This window comes from Mustelus asterias, chromosome 17 (assembly GCF_964213995.1).
Source record: "Mustelus asterias chromosome 17, sMusAst1.hap1.1, whole genome shotgun sequence".
Taxonomy (NCBI): domain Eukaryota; kingdom Metazoa; phylum Chordata; class Chondrichthyes; order Carcharhiniformes; family Triakidae; genus Mustelus; species Mustelus asterias.
Window position 1 is genome coordinate 39,243,277 of NC_135817.1, and position 24,495 is coordinate 39,267,771.

A 24,495-nucleotide genomic window follows, 5' to 3' on the forward strand; every position below is an offset into this window, starting at 1 on the left:
TAAGGTTAGGAAGTTGTAGTTGCACTGAGATGGCACGGGTGAAAGGCTGAACTAGTTAGAGAGATATTTAAGCCCCTTAATGTATCCGTTCACAAATTTTTATGTTAGAACTTATTATTTAAACAGCTTTATTGCAATTATTAAATGTTTTTTCACCACCCACCTGTGACTAATTTGTCTCAGATTTGTCTAGAATAGGAATCCTCTTCCATTGATGATCACCAGAGCGATGTTGATGTCAGTTGGGAGGCCCCTCAATGCTGTGTCACTGAGAAAAGGAAGCCATTGGTTTCCCAGAACCCACGAGCAAATTTGTCAATTTGACAGCCACCGAGAGTGGGTGCCCCCCCACCCCCTGCCCCTCCTGCCCCGAGGTGCCAGGCCCTGCAACAGGTGGCACAGATGTTGCACTGTATCCTTTTGGAGGCAGGGACATCAACGGCCCACAGTGCCCAACATCTGTTCAAATGACACTTGTGCATGGAACTGTCGTGGTCACTGCTCCCTCCTTCTCCTGTGCTCCCCCCCCCCCCCCCCCCCCCCCCCCCCCCCCGGGGGAATGGCGGCCACCTCCTGCTTCTGGTGGTCGTCTCCCTCTACTCCTGCAAGTGGAAAGGCCTGGGCCTACTGTGCTCTCCTCAGCTCCAGCAGCAACCAAAAGAACAGCAGGATCGATAGGTTGCATCGCAAAAGCCATCTCGTCACTCTGAAGGGGGTGGGGGAGGGGGGGGTGGAGTTGGAGATGGAGAGGAACACATGTAGAGGTTAAGGAATGCTGCTTGCCCCTAGCCCATCAACAGTCACTGTCCATACTGCCCATTCCCCCATCCACATGCTCCCCAAAATCACAGCCCCCCCAATTCCCCCAGTTACATGCTCCTCACAATCACAGCTCCCCAATTCCCCCAGCCACATGCTTCCCACAATCAGAGCCCCCAATTCCCCCAGTCACATTCTCCCCACAATCACAGCCCCCCACAATTCCCCCAGCCACGTGCTCCCCACAATCACATCTCCCCCATTCCCCCAGCCACATGCTCCCCACAATCACATCTCCCCCATTCCCCCAGCCACATGCTCCCCACAATCACAGCTCCCCCATTCCCCCAGCCACATGCTCCCCACAATCACATCTCCCCCATTCCCCCAGCCACATGCTCCCCACAATCACATCTCCCCCATTCCCCCAGCCACATGCTCCCCACAATCACAGCTCCCCCATTCCCCCAGCCACATGCTCCCCACAATCACAGCTCCCCCATTCCCCCAGCCACATGCTCCCCACAATCACAGCTTCTTGCAAAGTTGAGTGGTTGCAGCAGTGCAATTTTCAAGGGCTTTGTGCACATCATTCAGCTGGAAGAAGGTTGAGTGCACAAGGACCCAACAGCACCACATGACCCAAGGTCAGTGCTGAGACCTGGGTCCGTGCTGCAAGTTGGACATCAGAGACCCTGCAGAGCAACAGCCCCCCATCCCGCACACACTTGCAGAGCCGCCACCAACCCGTAAGCACTCGTAAGTAGCAGAGAGCCAGACACGATGCACTTACTTCCTCACTAACCCTCACTGATGGAGTGCCTGAATCGGACTTTTATGTAGCATGTCTGGAATGGCGGTAAAGGGGGAAGTGCTGGTAAAGTTGGTTGTGCAGCCCATTAAGTCAATTTAAATGCATTTTCGGGCTTTGGTAAAGGGGGAACCGGTGCGGAGGTGGGTGCAGATCGCGCTATTCGCCTCACACCCAACTTTACCAAGTTTTAGCGCCCGAAAACCGGTGCAACTTGATGATAAAATCGGGCCCCCAGATTATTTGGCTGCTTTCAACAAGTCTCACAAAGTATAAGGGAATGGAGTCTTTAAAAAATTCAGGAATGGATGTCTTCCTTTTGGAATGTTATGACATAAAGAATAAAGAACAAAGAAAAGTACAGCACAGGAACAGGTGCTTCGGCCCTCCAAGCTGCCTGACTGAACTAGAACCGTATGCACTTGCGGAGTCCATATCCTTCCATTCCCATCCTATTCATGTAATCGGCTAGTTGTCCCTTAAATGCCGCTATCGTACTGCTCCCACCACCTCCCCAGGCAGCGCGTTCCAGACATTCACCACCCTCTGTGTAAAAAACTTGCCTCGCGACATCTCCTCTAAACTTCTCCCCACACACCTTAAACCTATGTCCCTTATTACTTGACCTTTCTACCCTCAGAAAGAGCTTCTGAGTATCCACTCTGTCCATGCCATGATGCTTATTTTCTCGATACTAAAATTGACATGGTTTTATAACTATGTATGGCGACCCACTGAACTTTGAAAGTAACAGTTAAAACAATATCTACAAGGTTGTGAGCCCGTCTCTCTAAATTGTTCATTTCAAATCAAACTGGATTTACCAGAAGTAGATGATCAGTGGATCTTATTCAGAGATTAATCAATGCCTCTAATCTAATCACTCAATTTAAAGGAGATTCATGTCATTTTTACTTTTCATGTTGAGAAAATATTTGATTGGATGGACAGGCACTTCACCTTCCTATTCTGAACAAATCTAGAATCAGGGTATCAATTATGAAGCGTATCCATGCATTGTATTCATCCTCTTTTCCAACCACAAGTATGAACCAACAGGCTAATTAAGTGTTCAATGCAAACTCGGTGCATGCTTCTGCAAAGATATTTACTTTCCCCTTTGGATTTTCGATCTGAACAATTCACTTTTCATCAAAATGATGGGATCAGAAATAGCCTATTTATTGATGGAATACATTAACCAATTTTTGTTAGCCATCTATCATTTGTTTAGAATTCTGTTATCTCCCACATCTATTGCATGTAGACTCCCTTACTAATCACAACATCAATTTTAAACAGAGACAATGCCGACATTATAGGGACATTTTTTAATATTTGTACAGCCACCTACTAGAGAGTTTGAACTGTAATATCAAATTGTCAAAAAGCCAGGGAAGGCTGACTTTCTGATTGTGAAGAATTGACAAGAACAACTATATAATTAGAGAATAAAAGCAGAAACGCTGGAGATACTTACCAGATCTTATAGAATCTGTAGAACAGTTAATGTTCCAGGCTTTGGCCCTTCCTCCAAACTAGGAGATATAAAAGATGAGTACCGCAAACCTCTGACCTCCTCCGCAGCTGGGATTCTCTGGTGCTGCTGTAGTGAATGGCGTTTTGGCTGAGTGTCAAATTCTCCATTCTTGCTGGCAACAGGGCAGGAACGGATAAGATTGGAGAATCCTGCCTCCCGCCCCAGTGTCAGCAAGAATGGAGAATTTGGTGCTCAGCCAAAACTCAATTCGTTGCGGCAGCACCGGAGAATCCCAGCCATGGACGAGATCAGAGGTTTCCTGCAAATGTGTTTAGTCTTGGGGAAAGCCAGGAATTGAAAGTGTGACTTATTTTTCATAGGTGTTGCCTGACTTGCTGTCTATTCCAGCCTTGTTTTTTTTTAATTTTCATACTTCTACAATCTACAATATGCTATTTTTATATATATATATATATCAGGGACTCTGGGTTTGATTTAAGCTAAGAGGTACTTGCAAAACAACATCAGCACAATCATTATCAAATTGGCTTTTATTAAGTAACCACCAGAAAAAATAAGCCCAGAAAAGAATCATTTCTGCTGATTACAGGTTACTTTTCGGGTGAAATTCCAAGTTCCTTTGAGAGATGGTGAACTCCCTGTATGTTTCAATGCTCATTCAGCAGGCTACCTACACAATGAACCTTGAGCTAAAAGCTCTTGATCTCAGTTCCATAATTGAGTGATGAACTTCGAGTTTGGAGGGTGGAACTTATTGCAACAAAAAGACTGAAGAGGAAAGATTCGGCATTCCTATTTTCTGGTGATTTCATTGTGGTAGACCAACTCCTGTTAGTGGTTCAGTTGCACTGTTATGGTTTCCTTACTTGAAAGATTGTGTATTGACTTTATGCCATTTAACTGCACAGACTAACCACAAATGAAAGAAGTGCCACAAAATTGATGCTGCAGAGTCTGGTCAGTTATTTTAATCTTTCAAAAAGAATCAATCATCTTAAAAGAAGTGAGAAACATAAACTGAAGTTACACATTGAAGCATGTGTTTAAACTGGTATAATATGACATTGTAAGAAGTTTAACAACACCAGGTTAAAGTCCAACAGGTTTATTTGGTAGCAAAAGCCACACAAGCTTTCGGAGCTCCAAGCCCCTTCTTCAGGTGAGTGGGAATTCTGTTCACAAACAGGGCATATAAAGACACAGACTCAATTTACATGAATAATGGTTGGAATGCGAATACTTACAGCTAATCAAGTCTTTAAGATACAAACAACGTGAGTGGAGAGATGCTCTCTCACATTCCAACCATTATTCATGTAAATTGAGTCTGTGTCTTTATATGCCCTGTTTGTGAACAGAATTCCCACTCACCTGAAGAAGGGACTTGGAGCTCCGAAAGCTTGTGTGGCTTTTGCTACCAAATAAACCTGTTGGACTTTAACCTGGTGTTGTTAAACTTCTTACTGTATTTACCCCAGTCCAACGCCGGCATCTCCACATCATAATCTGACATTAACAGGACCCAGATTGAGGACAAGGAAGGTTTTTTTTATTTTTATTGTTGGAAAAGTATACTGAGCTACTGGATTGCTTCCTGGCTCTATGCAGGCATAGAATTACCTCCCCAAAGTTTAAAACATGCTAAAAATGTTTGATAAAACACTAGAAATTCAAAGTGTAACAGTCGCTGCCATCTAGTTTCTTCCCATGAAGGCAGATAAAGTGCATAAGAACTAGGAGCTGGAGTAGGCAATTCAGCCCTGGAGCCTGCTCGGTCATTCAATATGATCAAGGCTGATCTAATCTCGGCCTCATTTCTACCTTCCTGTCTGTTCCCCATAACACTTCATCTTTCTACCAACTAAAACCCTATCTATGTCCTCCTTAAATTTGTTTAGTCTTTCAGCGTCCACTGCATTCAGGGATAGAGTCTTCCACAGATCCACAACCCTTTAAATGAAGTAATTCCTCCTCATTTTTGTTTTAAATCTGCCACCCCTTAGCCTAAAACTATGGCCTCTCATTCTAGAGTGTCCAACAGGGGGAAGCATCTGCTCTACATCAACCCTGTCAATCCCTCTTAGCAGCTTATAGATCTCCAAAAACTCCAGCGAGAATATGCCTAATCTGCTCAATCTCTCTTCATAAAACAAGTCTTTCATCCCTGGAATCAATCTAGTGAACTTTTCTGCACTGCCTCTAATGTATTTACATCCTTTCTCAAGTAAGGGGACCAAAATAGTGTGCAGTACTCCAAATGCACTCTCATCAATGCCCTATACAGTTGCAACAGCATCCCCCTATTTTATACTTTATTAGCAATGAATGCCAAAATTCCATTTGCTTTCCTTATTAACTGCTGCACCTTGATATTAACTTTCTGCAATTCATGCACGAGGACACGCAGATCCCTCTGCACTGAAGCATTTTGAAGTCTCTTTCCTTTTAGATAAGATACCTTTTTATTCCTCCAACCAAAATGAATAACCTTACACTTATCCACATTAAATTGCATCTAAATTTTGGCCGACTCAGCTAATCTACTTATATCCATTTGTAAATTTCTTATTTCCTCATTGCAACTTGCTTTCCCACCTATTTTAGTGTCATCTGCACAATTGGCTATAGTACATTCTATCCCTGTATTCAAAGCATTAATATAGATTGTAAATAGTTGAGGTCCAAGGTCCGAACCCTGTGGCACACCATTAATTACATCTTACCAACCAGAAAAAGATCCATTATCCCCATTCTCTGCTTTCTGTTGCTTAGCCAATCTTCCATCCAAGCTAATATATTACCCCCAACCCTGTGGGATCTTATCTTTTGTGCGGCACCTTATCAAAAGTTCAGATACACTGGGCCCTATTTTACCATTTTGATTCTAAGTGTTGGGCGGACTTGAAACTGGGAGTGTTTCAGATCTGACTTTCAGACCCGTTCTCAGGTGCCCCCCTCCCCCCCCACCCCCCGCCCCCCCCACCCCCCCACACCCCCACCCCCCATACGCACTATGTCTGCAAAAATATCAGTGAGTCCGAATCGCACTGCATAAACCTGTGGGCGGGGCTTAACACACCTGAAACCCTGCAGCTCTGATCAGCGCCTCCAACCGCGCATGCGCAGAAAGAAAAGATAAAATAACGCTCCCTGCCACATCCCACCCGAGCCTAATAATGCCTTCCCCTCGCCCCCACAGACATTGCCCCACCCCCACAACATTACTGACACCCTTATCCCTCCATCCCCCTGCCACCCAGACCGATCCCCCCATCGATCTCAGGCAGAGTGGCAGCAGACCCTCCCTTCCCCCTCACTCATCTCAGGCAGAGAAATCCACCCTCCCCCTGCCACTCTACAGATATCAAGCAGAATGATCACTCCCACCCCCACTCCGGACCCTCCTGCACAAGGCCCCCATCTCCTCTGGACTCCGATGGCTATTTGACACCTCCCTCTCTCTCCCCTGTCCCCAATCATTGAGGCATTAATCCACTACCCCCCCCCCCCCACCGCCAGCCACACCCCCCCCGCCCACCCCCCCACTCCCCATCAGCACACCTGCGAGTGCTCACTTGCCTTCTCCTCAATGCTAACAAACAAACTGCAAGGAACTTGCTGGAATACTCTGCCAAACTGCCTGCAGCTGATCTGCCCTAACAAGGGTCATCTCCATTAAAAACTCAAGAATGGACAGGCAGTATAGGATCAGCCCCCCATTTTTCTGAGGGGATCTGGGCAGGCTGCTGGATGCAGCAGAGGTGAGGCGGGACACTCCCTTCCTCCCAGGACGACGCAGACCAAGGGGGGCTGATGAAAATGTGACCTGGGAGGCTGTCGCTGCCTCAGTCAGTGCCAGGGCACTGGCCCCCCTGAATGAGAAGCAGTGCCAGCAAAAAGGTCAATGACCTCATCTGGGCAGCAAGGGTGAGTGCTGCATTCCATTCAGCATCTTCCCCCAAATCTCCCCCAGATCCTCCCAACCCCAGCACCCTGCATGCTTCAAGCTCCTGACCCCCAAGCACTTCCTTCCTAACCCCCCCAAGAGCCCCACTGTGGTTGTTCTCTGAGGGCCGCCACCTGATACTCTGCAGTAGCCACGCCATCATTTCTTTCATGACTCCTTCTGTCTCCACAGGAGAAGACCAACCGTAATACCCATGACAGGGTGAAGGCAGGGGATGGTGAGCCAGACCTCTGGGTCCTCATTCCCTTTGAGGAGCAGGCGCTGGAGCTGTCAAGGGAAGGGGAGATGTCGGCTGTCAGCGACAGCATGGTCGGGCTGCTGTCAAGATGTGAGCACCTGTCATTCCTCCACTCGCTTTGAGGCAACTTCTCAGGGCATGAGCTTTGGGTGCGAGGGACAGGGTTTAAAGGAGATGTACGAGGCATTTTATTTGCACAGAGAGGGAAGCGGGTGTTTGGAACTCGCTGCCGCGGGAGGTCATGATTGCAGAAGGTCATGGCTGAGGAGCTGCAGAGCATGGCCCAATCTCACAGGGCACTTGCTGCGGCCATTGACAGGTGGCCCCCAACTCAGGTGGCCATCGCAGGGGGCGCGACCATCATGGGTAGGAAGCAGGTGGTCCTCCAGGACTGATAGGAGCTCACTGCAGAAGCACCGCCGTCCCATGGAGTGACCCAGGGGCCCACAGAAACCCAAGGGAGGAGGAAGGGCTCGAGCCCTTGCTGAGGCCTTCCAGTCATGTGGCTGTGGCTGCACCTTCTGATTCCCCCTTCCTGACACTGGGAGCATCTCAGGGGCAGCGGGATGAAGAGGGTGTCATGGAAATGTCCCAGACACCTGGGAGCCCTCAAGGTCCAGGGCCTCCAGTGGACGCCCACCACGCTCATCATAGGCAGAGGGGTGAGGTAGTCAGCTGGCCCCCTCCACCTCCGATGTACATTCTGGGGAGTCATTGAGATGTAGTGGTAGGCCACGTAAGGTTAGGAAGTTGTAGTTGCACTGAGATGACATGGGTGGATGGCCACACTAGTTCGATAGATATTTAAGCACCTTAATGTTTTCCATTCACAAGTTTTTATGTTAGAACTTATTATTTAAACAACTTTATTGCAAATATTAAATGTTTTTTCACCACTCACCTGTGAATAATTTGTCTCAGATTTGTCTTGAATGGAATCCTCTTCCATTGATGATCTGAAGGGATGCTTCATGTTGATCTCATTTGGGAGGCCCCTCAATGCTGTGTCACTGAGAAAAGGAAGCCATTAGTTCCCCAGAACCCACAAACAAATCCCCCCCCTTCCCCCACCCCACCCACCCCAGGGTCCTGTTTGGGGGTTTCAGATCCCTTACCCAGGTGCCAGCGTGCATGCGGAGCGCAGGTAGGAGTCAGACTAGTTTGCACCAGGGCATCATCATAATCGTGCTTAGCGAGTCGTCATCACCCTCCTGCCTTCCAAAAAACTCGCTAACACAGTGTATCCAGGCCCACCACTCTGGTGTGACAATGTTGCAGGAGATTAAAGGACTTTGGGGGACAGGGGGAAATGGAACCCACAGACACAAACCCCTAGTGACTGAACCGCCTGATGTTCAGGGCCTCTCTAGCTGCCCTCTCATGGCTCATTTGTGCTGCCAGCCCTCCAGCGCCTGGGTGATGTTCCTTGGCATGCTCTTCCTCTTCTTCCTCCTCCTTCTCTCCCTCCTCCTCCTCCTGCTGGTCATCCTCCTCCCCAGCGACACCTGGCTGGTCAGCCTCCATGTCCTCCTCTTCCTCCTCTGCAGAGCCAGGTTGTGCAAGGCACAGCAGACAACCACAGTGCGGGAAGAGATCATTGGGCTGTATTGGAGGGCCCCACCTGATCAGTCGAGGCACCAGAATCATATCTTGAGGAGCCCAATGCAGCTCTCCATTATCGCACGGGTGGCTACATGGGCCTCATTATAGCGGGTCTCCGCCTCAGTCACAGGCCTCTGCACAGGCGTCATCAGCCATGTCCGAAGCGGGAAACCCATATCACCCACGAGCCACCCCTGCAGCCTGGGCTCCTCCTCAAATGCGTCCAGGACGTCAGAGGTCCTGACAATGAAACTGTCGTGCACACTACCTGGGTATCTTGTGCAGACGTGCATAATGTTCATATTTTGGTCACACACCAGTTGGACATTCAGGGAGTGGAATCCTTTTCTATTGATGACTCTTTGTGGATTCTGCAGCGGGGCCTTGAGGGCGACGTGGATGCAGTCGACGGCCCCCTGCACATTAGGCATCCCCGCAATGGCTGCGAACCCTGCAGCCCGGGTTTCCTGATGGGCCTGGTCCAGGTTAAATTTGACGTACTGCCCAGCCCGGGCATACAGGGCTTCTGTGACCTGCTTGACACAGGTGTGCACAGCTGACTGGGAAATGCCATGTCCATCTCCGCTCGGGGTCTGGAAGGAGCCAGTCCCATAAAAGTTCAGAGCGGGTTGTCAATTTGACAGTCACTGAGAGTGGGTCCCCCCACCACCCTGTCTCTAGGTGCCAGGTCCTGCAACAGGTTGCACAGATGTTGCACTGTCTCCTTTCGGAGGCGGAGATGTCAGCGGCACACGGTGTCTAACATCTGTTCAAATGACACTCGTGCACAGAACTGCTGGTGTCTCTGCTCCCTCCTTCTCCTGTGCCCCCACTCTGGGTGAATGGCGGCCACCTCCTGCCTCTGGTGGTTGTCTTCCTCTACTCCTGAAAGTGGTAAGGCCCGGGCCTCCTGTGCCTGTAATTCTTCCTCCAGCTCCTTCTCCTCAGCTCCAGCTGCAACCAAAAGGACAACAACATCGATCAGTTGCATTGCAAAAGCCATCTTGCCACTTTGAAGGAGGGAGGGGGGTGGGGTGGGGGTTGGCGGGGGGGAGGGGCTGGGGATGTTGGAAATGGAGAGGAACATATGTAGAGGTTAAGGAATGCTGCTTGCCCCTAGCCCACCAACAGTCACTGTCCATACCTCCCAATTACCCCAGCCACATGCTGCCCACAATCACAACCCCCCCAACCACATGCTCCCCACAATCACAGCCCCCCTAATTCCCCTAGCCACATGCTCCCCACAACCACAGCTGCCCCCAATTCCCCCAGCCACATGCTCCCCACAATCACAGCCCCCCCTCCCCAATTCCCCCAGCCACATGCTCCCCTAAATCGCAGCTCCTTGAAAAGTTGAGAGGCTGCAGCAGTGCAATTTTCAAGGGCTTTGTGCACATCCTTCAGCTGGAAGAATGCTGAGTGCACTAGGACCCTGCAGCACCACAAGACCTGGTGTCAGTGCTGAGCCCTGGGTCCGTGCTGCAAGTCGGACATCGGAGACCCTGCTGAGCAACAGCCCCCCAACCACCCCTCCGCCCCCACACACTCGCAGAGCTGCCACCGACCCGAGAAAGAAAATGGCCGCAGCGAAAGGACACCCTTAAGCAGCAGAGAGCTGTTGGACAATACACACTTACCTCCTCACTAACTCTCACTGATGGAGCGCCCGAATCAGACTTTTATTGAGTATATCTGTTTCGCACCAATTCCGGATTGGCGAACGTGGTGGTAAAGGGGGAAGTGCTGGTAAAGTTGAGCGTACAGCCCATTAAGTCAAGTTAATTGTCTGCAAATGCATTTAAATGGCCGTCAGGCCATTTCGGGGGTGGTCCCGATCGCGTCCATTTTCGGGCCTTGGTAAAGGGGGAACGGGTGTGAAGACAGGCACGGATCGGGCTACTCGCCTCATGCCAGACTTTACCAAGTTTTCGCGCCTGAAAACAGGTGCAACCTGATGGTAAAATCGGACCCACTACGTCTACAGGACCCCCATTATCCACTTTGCTCGTTATAGTTTTGAAGAACTCCAGCAAATTAGTCAAACCCTCCATAAAACCACGCTGACTCTGATGGATTGCATTTTGACTTCCCAAATGTCCCTTTACTACTTTCTTCATAATAGATTCCAACAGTTTTCCAATGATGCATATTAAACTAACTGGTCCACCGATGCCCTGCACAAACAAAACATAACAGGCGCAATCTTATCGGTTTGACTCGCCGGTCGATCAGCGTGGCGAACTGGGAAGAGTGTAGAACCAGAAATTCAATTGGTACTTAGCGCCAACCGGATGGTTATCTTCCTGGCCCTGTTATGCCAGTGAGAACGACTTCCCACCCAGAAAGGGTGCAGAGCCTATTAACATAAAAGTGACTAAATTAGAATATGCTTATCCGGTTCAGCACGGCTGCTTCCCCCCCTCCCAGATGCTTTTGTCCTCACCGGCGTGACGTCACACTGGCGAGAATCACTATTGCTCTGCAGTAGCAGGGACCAGGTGTCATGGCCACACCGGGGAGTTCGGAGGCCATTGAAGACACCAGGTAGTAGTGAGCATGGATGGGCAGTGCCCTAAGCAGTGCCAGTCTGGAAGTGTGCATTGGCACCCTGGCAGTGCCCACCTGGCACTCTGGCAGTGCCCGGTTGGGTACCATAAGTGTGCCAGAGGCAGTGCCAAGAGGGTACGGCCTGAGTGGGAGTGAAGTTATGACGGGGGGTATGCACAATGATATGGGACATATGCAAGTGGGAGCTCTGCAAGGGGGGAGTTGGTCGGCAGGGAGGAGCTCTGCAAGGGGATAGTCGGCAAGGGGTGTATGCAGGGAGGCAGATGCAGCAGGGGGCTGCATGCAGCGGGGTGGTGTGCTTTGGTGGGCATACCGTGGGTCCGCCAGGGGACCCATTGAGAGGGTCCTGATGCTGGCAACTAGTGTTGGTATGTGGGTATAGCAATGCTGCCAATGATGGTGGGGTGGGGGGTGGGGGTGGTGGGGGGTGAGGGGGGTGTTGTCCGTGGGGGGGTGGGTGGAAGGAAGTCTTCGGGTTCATGAAGAGATTGGGGCACCCTGCGCAATGGTGCCGGTGTACTTAGGCTCCGCTCCCCCCTGCTGGTGTAAAGCTCCCAGCTGTCAGAAAAACTGACAAGAGTGCCGGAAGATTGCAGTGCTCAACTCACCAAATGACCGGAGTCAAACACTCCTTTACTCATGCTGGATTTTTTGGGGAAAATCTTACTTTTATGTTCAGTTCCTCTTGTGATAAATGATAACATTCCACCAGCCTTCTTGATTACATGCTGCACCTGCATACTAACTTTTTGTGACTCACGCACTGGAATACCTAAATTCCTCTGCATTCTGCAGTCATTCTCCATTTAAGTAACGCTCAGCTTTTTTATTCTTCCTGCCAAAGTCAACAACTTCACACTTTCCCACACTTCCAAGTGCTCATCGAAATACTTCTTAAATGTTATGAGATTTCCTGCCTCTACCGCATTTCCCACATCATGCCAGACTTTTGCCCACTCACTCAATCTGTAGATAGTTTGAGTGAATGGGGTTAGGACCTTGACAAAGGCAGCATTGAGCCCTGGATACATATGTTCTTTTGCCTTGTCTTTGAAATGAAACATTGAAGACATTAATGATTGAAGGATCAAGAAATTGAAGCTCAGAATATGTTTTAACAGCTTTTTCTGCTCTACTTGCTTGGTGGCTGATGCATCCTTGTCCCTGAAATGCTAGCACACACATCAAGGTGACCAAGATGGCATCCCTGATATGTGACATCTGGAGACCAGCATGGGATGATGAGGTGTAAGTGAGATGAGTGATTCAAACAAGTGGTTAGAACTGCTGCCTCACAGCACCAGGGACCTGGGTTCGATTCCCGGTTTGGGTCACTGTCTGTGCGGAGTCTGCATATTCTCCCCGTGTCTGCGTGGGTTTCCTTCGGATGCTCTGGTTTCCTCCCAATGTCTGAAAGACATGCTGGTTAGGCACATTGGCCATGCTAAATTCTCCCTCAGTGTACCCGAACAGGCGCCACGACTAGGGGATTTTCACAGTAACTTCATTGCAGTGTTAATCTAAGCCTACTTGTGACACTAATAAATAAACTTAAGCTTAAATTTAAACTAGCTTTGTGCTCTAATCTCTGATGTAACATTGTAAGGACCAATCAGTTGCTCATGGTCAATAGCTAGTTATGAATGTCAATTTCAGTGAACACGTGATAGTCCTTCATTGATGGAATGACATGTATGATGCAGCTGTGCCTCCTTCACTATTGCTTGAATTCACAAAGCCTACAATCCTATGTATTACTCTTGAGATACAGTAATTGTGATGTGAAGCCACTGAGTTCTGAGTATCCCTTTAACAGTGCTAATAAAGGCAGTGGCTTTCAATGGTTTTCTTCCCAAGGTATTCCTCCTCTCTAACTAAACTGACTCCTGTTCTATCTTGTGGCACCAACAAATTAGAGTGCGGCCCAGAAAGTTCCCCTCAGCCTAGCAGTGTTCTCATCCTGACAAGATTCGCTGATACTTTCAATTTGAATCAACCCCATTACTATGGTACAGCAAGATATTGGTTCTCCACTAATACTTAGAAATATAATTTGATGCTCCCTCTCTTACTGTCCATGTGCCTGACATAGCTTGGTCCATGCAATGTGAAGATAGAGCTTCCTCCTCTTGTTCTTCAGCTTCCCCAAGAATACTGGTCCCATTGCTGTTGTGGTGGATATTTCTACCCTCCCCCCAAGTTCATCACTTGTGACATGCCCGGATCCCATGCGGACCTCTACCTACCCCATCCAGAGACTGTGTGCATGGTCATCTATCGAGGTGAACCCCAGGAAAATGTGCCCCCCACTCCCCTTTATTATGTGTTTCCAATCTACAAGCTGCAGATGCTTCTAGTTACGATCATCATTCCATCTGCACCCCAGTCAGAGACAAACAAGTGACAGTGACAGTGACTGTGAGACAGGCCTGCACACCAAGATGTCCTTTTTACCTCTGGGGCACACAGCTCTTGCCTCTCCCTGTAGCTGGAGTACATCATACTCTCAATGTTTTCCTTAGACAGAGAATGCTGAGGGGGGGCCCTGATCGAGGTGTACAAAATTATGAGGGTCATGGATAGAGTAGGTAGGAAGAAATCTTTCTCCTTAGTAGAGGATAACCAAGGGCATAGATTTTTCTCCTTAGTAGAGGATAACCAAGGGCATAGATTTAAGTTCAGGGCAGGAGATTTAGAGGGGATTTGAGGAAAAACATTTTCACCTAGAGGGTGGTGGGAATCTGGAACTCACTGTCTCAAAGGGTGGTAGGGGCGAGAACCCTCACAATATTTAAGAAGTATTTAGATGAGTCCTTGAAACACTATAGCATACAAGGCTACAGACAAAGTACTGGAAAGTGGGATTAGAAGAGATAGTGCTTGATGGTCAGTACAGACACAATGGGCCAAAGGGCCTCTTCTGTGCTATAAAACTCTATGATTCATCCTGCTGCATGCTCTCTGCACACATGCACTGTCTCCAATCTTTGACCTCTGATCAAGATGTCCACACAGCTCTTGGATGATCTGAACTATCTGCTTCCTTCCCACATCATCACAAAAGTCTGTACTCTATGACTCCTGACTGCAAACGCAGACCAAAGATTTGGACTTTCATCAAACCCCCCATTGCCCTGATCTCTAAGGACCACTGTGCCCCTCCCAAAACAACCCACCTTTTGAGTCTCCATATGACGTATTCCTCTTGTGCCACACTAACAATAACCCCCCTTCCTATTTCAGCGTCTGTGTGCATCCCCTTCCAGTCATATCTATGTTCTCCCTTCACCCCATTGTTTGTCAATGTTTCATGTGCATTGGTAGGGCTGCAGCTTCCCACAGTTTGGTCTACTCTCTGTCTTCCATTATTCCTCATGCTCTCCCACCTTGACTCTCTGCATTCCAATATGCCCCCTTCCCCTGTCACATCTCTTGAACAACCTTCCTTCCCTGTTGCCCTCTTCTGTTCACCCTTCCTCCCTCACAGCCCTTGTACAGCCTTCTTTCTCCATTACTGATCTCGTGTTCCCCATCCTTTGCAAGTGAATGCTGTTTTGTTCCAAGTTTTGCACATTTCATTGCTGTATTTCCTGCAATGGAACCTCCAAAACCCATGGTTGGTTAAGGTGAGGGATTCTGCAGAAATCTCCTTCCATCGATATCTGGATTTGAATGCCTTTTATGTCCTGATCAAATTATCCTGCTTTTGAATGATAAACATAAAACCTTCAGTAGCTGCTGCTTCATTGGAAGTCTCTCCAATCAAGAAAACCACAATGTTTTCCACGATCATTCAAGGGGCATAGAGTGTCTATTACAATGATGGGAGGGAATGATCTCAGTAACTGCAAGTTCAGTCTTCCTTGCTTTCATATAGCCAGATTGTAAAATTCATCTTGAAATATATTTGATTTAGAGAGACAGACTGAATGGGCCAACTGGTCTTTTCTGATCCAACATTGATTCTATGTACATCTGGGATAATATTGTCTAACACAAATGGTGTGATGCGCTATCAATAAGGCGAAAGACTACCGATATGCCAATATAAGTGTAGGCTTTTATTCACAACAGAATCAGGAGCAGATCCCAACAAATAACCGACCTGGACTGAACAAGGGGGAGGAGACAGCCACCTTTATACTAGGTGCTGAGGGGAGGACCCAAACTGGAAGGGGATGTGTCCAGGTATGACAAGCACACACAACGGTGGTCCATATAGGACAAAGGCACAACTGAGGTCCACCACATGGTGCAATATTGATAAATCTACAAGATGGAGCCTTATATGTTCTTTGTAGTGTTGGAAGTAAGTATTTGTGTTCAATCATTTGGTAAGTTTATGTTGGTTGAACACATGCGATACATTTGTTTTTGCACAGGCCATGTGTAAAAAGAATTCTAAATAACGATTGTTTGAAATTGTAATGATAGACCCAGTTAAGCAGTTCAAGGCCAAACTATGTTAAATAGACCGAGTGTGTGCACAAACCCACTTATATTACAGGAATTGTTTACTAACCAATGAGTTTTGCAATTTTTTCTCTGCCTTTCTTTTTGCATAATCCACAGTAACATTATTGGCATGTTGCACTCTCTTCCTGTCTGACTACATTTTTGATCATGTTCACACCCAAAAATGAAATTTAAAACTGCTCAGCTTACAGTGACACTCCAGTGCTGTACCAAGGGAGTCCTACACTGTCAGAAGTACTGTCTTACGGATGAGATGTCAAACCAAGGCCCTCATGGGCGGACATGAAAGATCTCATGGCACTATTTCGTAGAAGGGCGGGAAAGTGCTCCCCAATGTCCTGACCAATATTTTCCCCTCAACCGATTTCATTAAATGATGGTCATTACCTCATTGCTGTTTGTGAACTCTTGCTGTGCTCAAATTGGCTGCCATGTTTCCTACCTTACAACAGTGACTCCACTTCTTATGTATTTAACTGGTTGTAAAGCACTTTGGAACATCCTGAGGTTGTGACAGTCGTGGTATAAATGTCTTTCTGGGCCTATGCAGTTTACTTTTGTTTCCTTGTGGGTTCCTTATTAATCAGGTACAACAGAAACATATGAGGTTTGCTATTATGAGGTCTATTATGTGAGATTTATTATTATTATTAGTGTTACAAGTAGGCTTACATTAATGTTGCAATGAAGTCACTGGGAAAACCACTAGTCGCCACACTCCGACGCTGTTCGGGTACACTGAGGAAGAATTTAGCATACCAATGCACCTAACCAACACGTCTTTAGGATTGTGGGAGGAAACCAGAGCACCCGAAGAAAACCCACGCAGACATGGGGAAAACTTGCAGACTCCACACAGACAGTGACCCATATCGGGAACCAAACCTGGGTCCCTGATACTGTGAGACAGCAGTGCTAACCACTGTGCCACATTGCGAATCATTTCCAGTTTTTTGCGGCATGAAATGTGAAAGGGATGCATGTGACTGAAATACTTAGACAATAGTTCATTGGATTTCCTGGACCACTCAATCCAAACTTTCACAACCTTTTACACGTGCCTTTTCATATTTACATTCCGCAGTGACTATTATTGTGAAGTACCTTCATTCGCATTTTCTGAATTAAAGTCTTAGGTTTTCAACATGAAAGGTACAAATGACAATGCTATTTAGTCCCTGGAAAGTTTATATACTGTTCGCTCTCCGAGACGGAGAAAATTGGAGGATAAAGATAGTGTTGAATTATGCATGGAGTATTGACTTGTGTGTAGTTTTACCAAAGCAAATCTCCTCATAGATCAAACTTTCACTTACAGAGAATTGACTGCCTTTGCTTGACAACGAAGGTGCTCATTAGAGGTGCAATAACTATTGATTTCTGTAACTGATAATAGCAACAAATACTCAGTTATTGGTTAATTAAATTATTTTGTTTTATGGTTCAAGCATCGTTCTGCACTTTTTACTGCTATTTAGAACTGTTTAAGAGACTAGCATAAAAAACATTCAGTGGTGCTAAACATTGACACAGGTAGTAAATGAGTTTGTGCCTGACCATACTCAGCAAAAAATATAGGTAAACAGAAACCTTAAAGCTTGAGTATGAGGTGATGTAAATTATCTTTTCACTTGAACAGGGTTCAAGACAACCTAGGCTGATAGGCTGAAAGATTTCCTCCTTTACTGACTGTGAAGGCACTCTGTAAAATGGATCTGAATAATGTTATCACAATTCCTGGAAGCTGTAATACCGCTGTGAAAAGTAAGCATAATTAAGCTCTAAACAGAACTAAGAAATTTCATTCAGTGGGGACAAGGATGGGTGGTATGAGAAAAAGAGTAATTCATAACGTGCTGCTTGAGGCTTGGATGAAGGCACATTTTTAGGACAGATTGCATTTTGCTGGTAATACCGAACCTGGGAGGGTCTGATACTAAAACAGGCTCTGGGAAATTCCTCAGGTGTTATACAGATCGATTACCCTAACTTTGGCAGAAGTCTGGCAGAAATTATGGTTAGATACGTAAATGCAGGCTCCTCTGAAATTACACTCAGGATACTTAAGGTAACAACCATTCTCTCACACTAATATCTCAGCTTTAAGACTACAAAACTATCACCAAATTGTTAAAATTTAAAGAGACTATAAATTTCCATTAATTTTTAAAATGAGTAAGTGCCATCTTATGCATCTTCTCGTGAAAGTTGTCTTTCAATGAAATTATCAGTGAAATTTCAGTTATGAAGCTGCAAAATTTGTAATGAAACATCATGCAGTTTCACAAAAATTAGTTCATGCTCAAATTTGTTCCTAATTCTTAGGAACACAGGAATGAGATTGATCAGCACTCAAGGGCAGCCAAAAACAAATAAGGTGACTCTGTTTCCCTTTTGACTATTCTTAAATCTTCATAATATCTGAGTTTAACCAAAATTGAATGAGCTTCCCATTCTAGTTAGACTCCCCAAAAATCCCTCTTAACTCTTACATTCCAGTACAAGAAAATGTTTGCCATCTAAAAGGTGATTCGCTCTCACATCCAGACTACATCCTTTCTCTCTCCATTATATTTATTCTTATCCTCTGTTACGTGTACTAAAGATACCATTACAGACAGTCCTCGACTTTACAATGTTTGCGTTACAATGAACAGCACTTACAAAGTTTGAAAACTGACAACTCACTCCGATGTTACAGTGTTAGTTTCAATTTTACAATGCCGCGCCAGCACGTTCGTGCGAGCGCATTGACATTCTGTGTTGCCCATCTGTATGACTGGTTAGGTTGGACTGTCTTTATTCGGTGGAAAACAAGTGTTTCAGCCTGTTAATTGGTTTTATCACAACCATCGCGATTTTGATGCATTTATATGCTTATGTTGTATCTAATATGTGCTCAGACTTGCAGAAGTTTGAAGTTAAATCGACAACCAATAGTGATCGAATGGCTTCTTATATCCCCCACACTAACTGAGGAACTTGTGCTAAGGTGTGCAGACATCAACAGTGCCTTAGTGACTTGACAGGGCAAGAGTTGAGAACATTCCACATCATCAGGCACCCCATAAGTGATTGCTTCAGGAACCAATCCCCCATTTATACCTTGCTCCTATGGGAAAATCAGTTCTGACTTATAACGTTCAGATATAGTGTGGTTTTCATGAACCAATTGTATCATAAGCTGGAGGACTGCCTATATAGCCATTCCTCCTCTTGTTCCTCCTATGCTGGAAATATGGCATACATAGAGTTCTTGGCTGCGATTCTAAGTGTTGCCGCCAGTGGGAAAATCGGAGTGATTCCCACTGGCACTGGCAGCACTACTGAGGTGGGATTCAACCACTTTAAACTGAAAATAATGTTCCCACGTGAACCACGCTGGGCCAAGGTGCCAGGCCTGTGAGGCTCCCAAATCGGCAATCAGTTGTTCAGTTGACAGTCAAGAACACTTCCTGCTTTTCCTCCTCTCAGAATAACTGATGGAAGAATAATCCAGTCTCACATTAACGCAGGAAGCATTTCATGTTAGAACTTGTATGAAATCGGTCTTTTTGAATTATAACTGTGGATTTACCTCTGACAACCGCTAGTGCAGCAAGAACCCAGAAAACACCATTGAAGCCTGCAGCTGAACAGTTCCCCCCAAAATTAGTTTATTACAAGGTTAATTAGATGTCCAACACAATGTCCATTTAAAATATGTGATATAACTGAATCAAACCTTTAGTTTTCCCTATGACAATTGCATCTTAATTGTTCTATTTTTCACACATACCCATGATAACAGAATGAGGTTTGGTTCTGAAATTGTGCAAAGTGCAGGAGCATCAGGATGGCACAGTGCACTTGGGATTTGAGCTTGTATACAATAAAGCAGAGGGATATATCTTAGCACATGTAAAGCCTCACGAGTTTCCAATTTCATCTAATCATTGGACGGCAAATGCTCCCCACACAGCGAGGGAGAGTTACCCCAATGCCAATACCTTGCATTCCTCCAAGTTACCAGCTGTCCACCATCTCACTTACAAATACTGAAAATGATGAGAAACCCATCATAAAAAGAATTGTGTTCTTGCATAGTACTTTATCAAATCCTCATGATGTCCCAGAGTGCTCATGAATCACCAAATGAACCAATGTTCAAATGGACAAGATTCTGCATCATCATCTGACATGTCATTGGTAAAATTGTTTTGCTGTCATCTTTAACTAATGTACATGGTCTTTCTGAGGGTCATATTGAATGAAGTGAAGATGGGGGACTTGTCTCAGATTGAGGTGGGGTTGGTCTCAGACTGAGGGGTGGCAGTTCTCAGGCTGAAAGGGGGGCTGGTCTCAGACTGAGGGGGGGGGCTGGTATCAGACTGAAGGAGGGGGGGTGGTCAGTGGGTGTGGTGGCTGGTCTCAGACTGAAGGGAGCTGGTCTTAGGATGAAGAGAGCTGGTCCCAGCAAAGACATGGTGGTCTCCAGCTGAAGGGGAGTTGTGCAAGATATACTGGGGCTAATCTCAGGCGTAAGAGGGTTTGTATCATACTGTAAGGCACAGTCAGATCTGGTTTTTGTTATTGGTGGCCCTTTACAAATGCTGCCGGGATCTCCTTCCATTTCAACTGACAGTGTGGCTGCCTCATATCCGACCACTGGTGGCCTGGTGGCCATTAACCAGCCAAGTGACACGTAATCACTCGGTGAACAGAGATCAGAGTCGGAGTTTCCATTTCCACCTTTGTGATCTCAGTGGTTTGAGTAAAATGCTGGTCATTGACTCTGTTTCTCTAGACAAACTGGCCATGTACCTTATTGCTATTTGTTGAAACCTGCTGTTTACAAATGGCAGTATATTTGCCTAAAGGACAGTAGCCACTGATTTTAAAGTATTTCTCAGAATGCCAAGCACTCTGTGATGTATTTCAAATATGTGATAAGGTTCTCTATCAATCCTTTCCTTTCTGATTTCATATTCTTCCACCTTGTCCTACATTATGGGCTTTAGTCTTTCAACTAGGTTTCTCAGCGAAAGAAACACTGTTCGCTTAAATAGATGTACTGGTCATGACTGTATTTCTAAAATGGAAGATTTAGCATAGCTATTACTTTGACGATGTCTGCATGGCTGTGAAACATGAAGATATCAATATGCACATTCACTTTTTATTATATTGCTGGCACAATTTTTAACTATATATCTTCATCTTCCCTTTTTATTCCCAATTACCCTTATCTTATAAGTTTGCAGTGTAACAAATTGGTGCACTATTGAACTATTAGTGTATCCTACTTATTTGATCATTTAAAACAAATTAATATTTATTACTTTCATATAAATGTGAATATTTTAGCATAATCAGGACTCTTATTGCAGCATAGATTTAATTTCCTTTGCACAGATCAATAAAGGTTTGAAAAACGGTTGTGTGAATTTGCATTTGTTTCCAATTACGTTATCCACACATATTTCATTGTCCAATTTGTAGCAGGTATCTTAAAATGTGTTGTCATGAATTAATTAACAACAATCAGTAAGAATGAATACTGTGATTAACTATTTATGTGAACAATGCAAATATGATCAAATGCATTGGAATTTAGTATAATTCCAACAGCAAATCATGGTTGAAACCATTGATATTGTAATCGAGCCACGCGGTTTACACATTCACTGATATATCATTGTTTTAGCTGAGATTCTGTAAGCATATTCCTGATGATTTTGATTATCCCTGGGTGATATGAACTATGGCAATGAAAAGGATATTGCGGTTGTCTCATAAGCTTTAGGCTGACAATGGAAAAGGGCAAAGAACAATTCGGAGTAAAATAATTAATTGGGGGAAAGCCAACTTCAATGAGGTAAAATGGATCTAGGCCGAATAAATTGGAGTCAAAGGTTGACAGGATAAACAGTAGCTGAACTGTTTCAAAAAAGATATAGTTCGGGCAGAGTCAAGGTATACTGCCTCAAAAGTGAAAGGTAGGGCAAACAAAGTCAGAACTCCTTGAATGACAAAAGAGATAAAAATTATGGCAGATATCAGGTAGAAAATACAATCAGCTAGAAAACAGAGCCAAGCTGAATATGGAAGGTTCAGACGAGAGATGAAAAAGCAAATAAGTGAAGCAACGAGGAAGTATGAAAATAGGCTGACAATCAATACAAAAGAGAATCCCAAAGTCTTCTATAGATATATAAATAGTGAAAGAGTGGCAAAAGGAGGAGTAGGACTGATTAAAAACTAAAAAAGGGGATTTCCACATGGAGATAGAAGGCATAACTGAGGTGTTAATTGAATACTTTGGATCTGACTTTAGGAAGGACGAAGATGCTACAAAGGCCATGGTGAAAGAGGAGGTAGCTCAGACACTAGGAGTGTTTAAAATTCATGAGGATGAATTATTTCATAGGCTGTCTGCATTTAAATTTGATAAGTACCAGGACCGGATGAGATATATCTAAGGATACTGAGGGAAGTGAGAGTGGAAATTGTAGAGCACTGGCTATGAGTTTCCAGTCTTCCTTAAACTCTAGAGGTGGTGTCAGAGAACTGGAGAGTTGTAAATGTGACACCCTTATTCAGAAAAGGGTGTAAAGATAAACCTACAACCACAGGAGAGTCAGTTTAACTATGTTGGTCAGGAAACTTCGAGAAACAAAAATGCCAGACAAAATTTATAGTCACATTGACAAATGCAGGTAAATTAAGTAAAGCCAACATGGATTCTGTCAGGGAAAATCATGTTTAAATAACTTGCTGGAGTTCCTTGAAGAGTTAACAGAGAGGATTGATGAGGACAATGCTATTGATATGGTGGACATGGGCTTCCATAAGCTATTTGATACAATGCCACAGAACAGACTTGTAAGCAAAGTTATAGCTCATGGCATAAAAGGGATTGTAGCAACATGGATTACAAAATCGGCTGAATGGAGGAAACAGGGAATGGCGGTTTGTGGATTTCTTTTAGGTTGAAGAAAGGTTGGTAGTGGTGTTCACCAGGGGTCAGTATCGGAACCCTTACTTTTCCTGTTATACATTAATGACCTAGACTTTGGTGTACAGGGGACAATGTCAAAGTTTGCGAATGATTCAAATCTCGGAAGCATTGCGAACCGTGAGGAGGACAGCGTAGAACTTCAAAAGAACGTAGAAAAGTTGGTGGGATGACCAGACAAGTGACAGGTGAATGTGAGGAAATGTGAAGTGATTCATGTTGGTAGGAAGAATATAGAACAACAATGTAAAATATAGGGCACAATTCTAATAAGGGTGCAGGAGCAGAGGAAGCTGGGTATATATGTGCATAAATCATTGAAGTTGGCAGGATATGTTGAGAGAGCAGTTAACAAAGCACACAGTACCTGAGGCTTTATTCATTGGGCATGTAGAGTACAAGACCAAGGAGATTATGCTGAACTTGTACTTACTGGTCATTAATTTCTGTTGAGTGGCAATCAGAGTCTAATCCATACCGCTCCTACTTACTTATCTGGAAATGAAGTTACTCCTACTTGCCCGACCTTCCACCTCAGGCCAGGCGAGAACACTGCAGTGCAGCGGGTTCCTGAGGTCTTATGTTGAGTGCAGGAGGGTCAAAAGTAAAGAAGCCACGCCCACTTTTTGTGGGAGGCGTTCAGTGGACAGGTGGGGGGGGGGGTGGATTAGGTAGTCAGGAGAGTAGGATGGTCAGTCGGCAGTTCAGGTGGTCAGTGGACAGACACGGGTGGTTGGGGGTGTTGCTGGGGTAGGCAGTGGAGGTCAGGTGGGCAGTGTGTGGTTGGGGACCAAACTATAACTGGGAGAGTCAAGAGGTCAGGGGGTTGGTCGGTATGGGTGGGGTGGTCGTTGGTCATGGATGAGGTGGTCAGTGTGGTGTGGGTGTGGTCATGTAGTCACTGGGGTAGGGTTGGGGTGTGGGGGGATGGTCAGTGAGGGTAGTTAGATGGTCAGGGGGGTGGTTAGTGGGTGTGGTTAGAAAGGGTAGTCGGGGACGGGGAGGGCATTCGGGCCATCCCATAGGGGGTGTCAGGGGATGTTGGCAGGGGCCCCCCTGGGAGGGTGTCAGTACTATAGTTACCCAGAAGTTAGGAGTGGTTTTAATTCTGCTGACCTTGGCAGGAAGTCTCCTGCCTATCTGGGGAACAGGGTGGCACACCTCTGCTCGATGATGTCCAAACATGTGGTCCACATTAGCATTGAGAAATTTGGGGACTGCTGTCTTCTTTGCTGCTGTGAAGGTGCAGTGTTCAGGGAGCATTTACATGCTGCTCCCATTTGCTAATCCTGGAGTTGATTCCCGAGTCCAGCAAATCAGCCACTGCTGAGGTCGGAGGAGGATCCACGTAATTCTCATGGGCGTTGGGCTGGTCCATTTAAATATGGTGGATGGTCTCTGCAAAGCACTGACACCAGCAGCGTGAATCACTCCTGTTTCGATGTCGGAGGGAGCACTTTGAGCCAAAACGGGAGAATTCCACCCAAAGAGACTAGGGGAGGAATTTTATGACCTCATTGTGCCCATTTTGCAGCAGGAAAATATTGTAAAATCGGGCGCGATGCGACGAGCA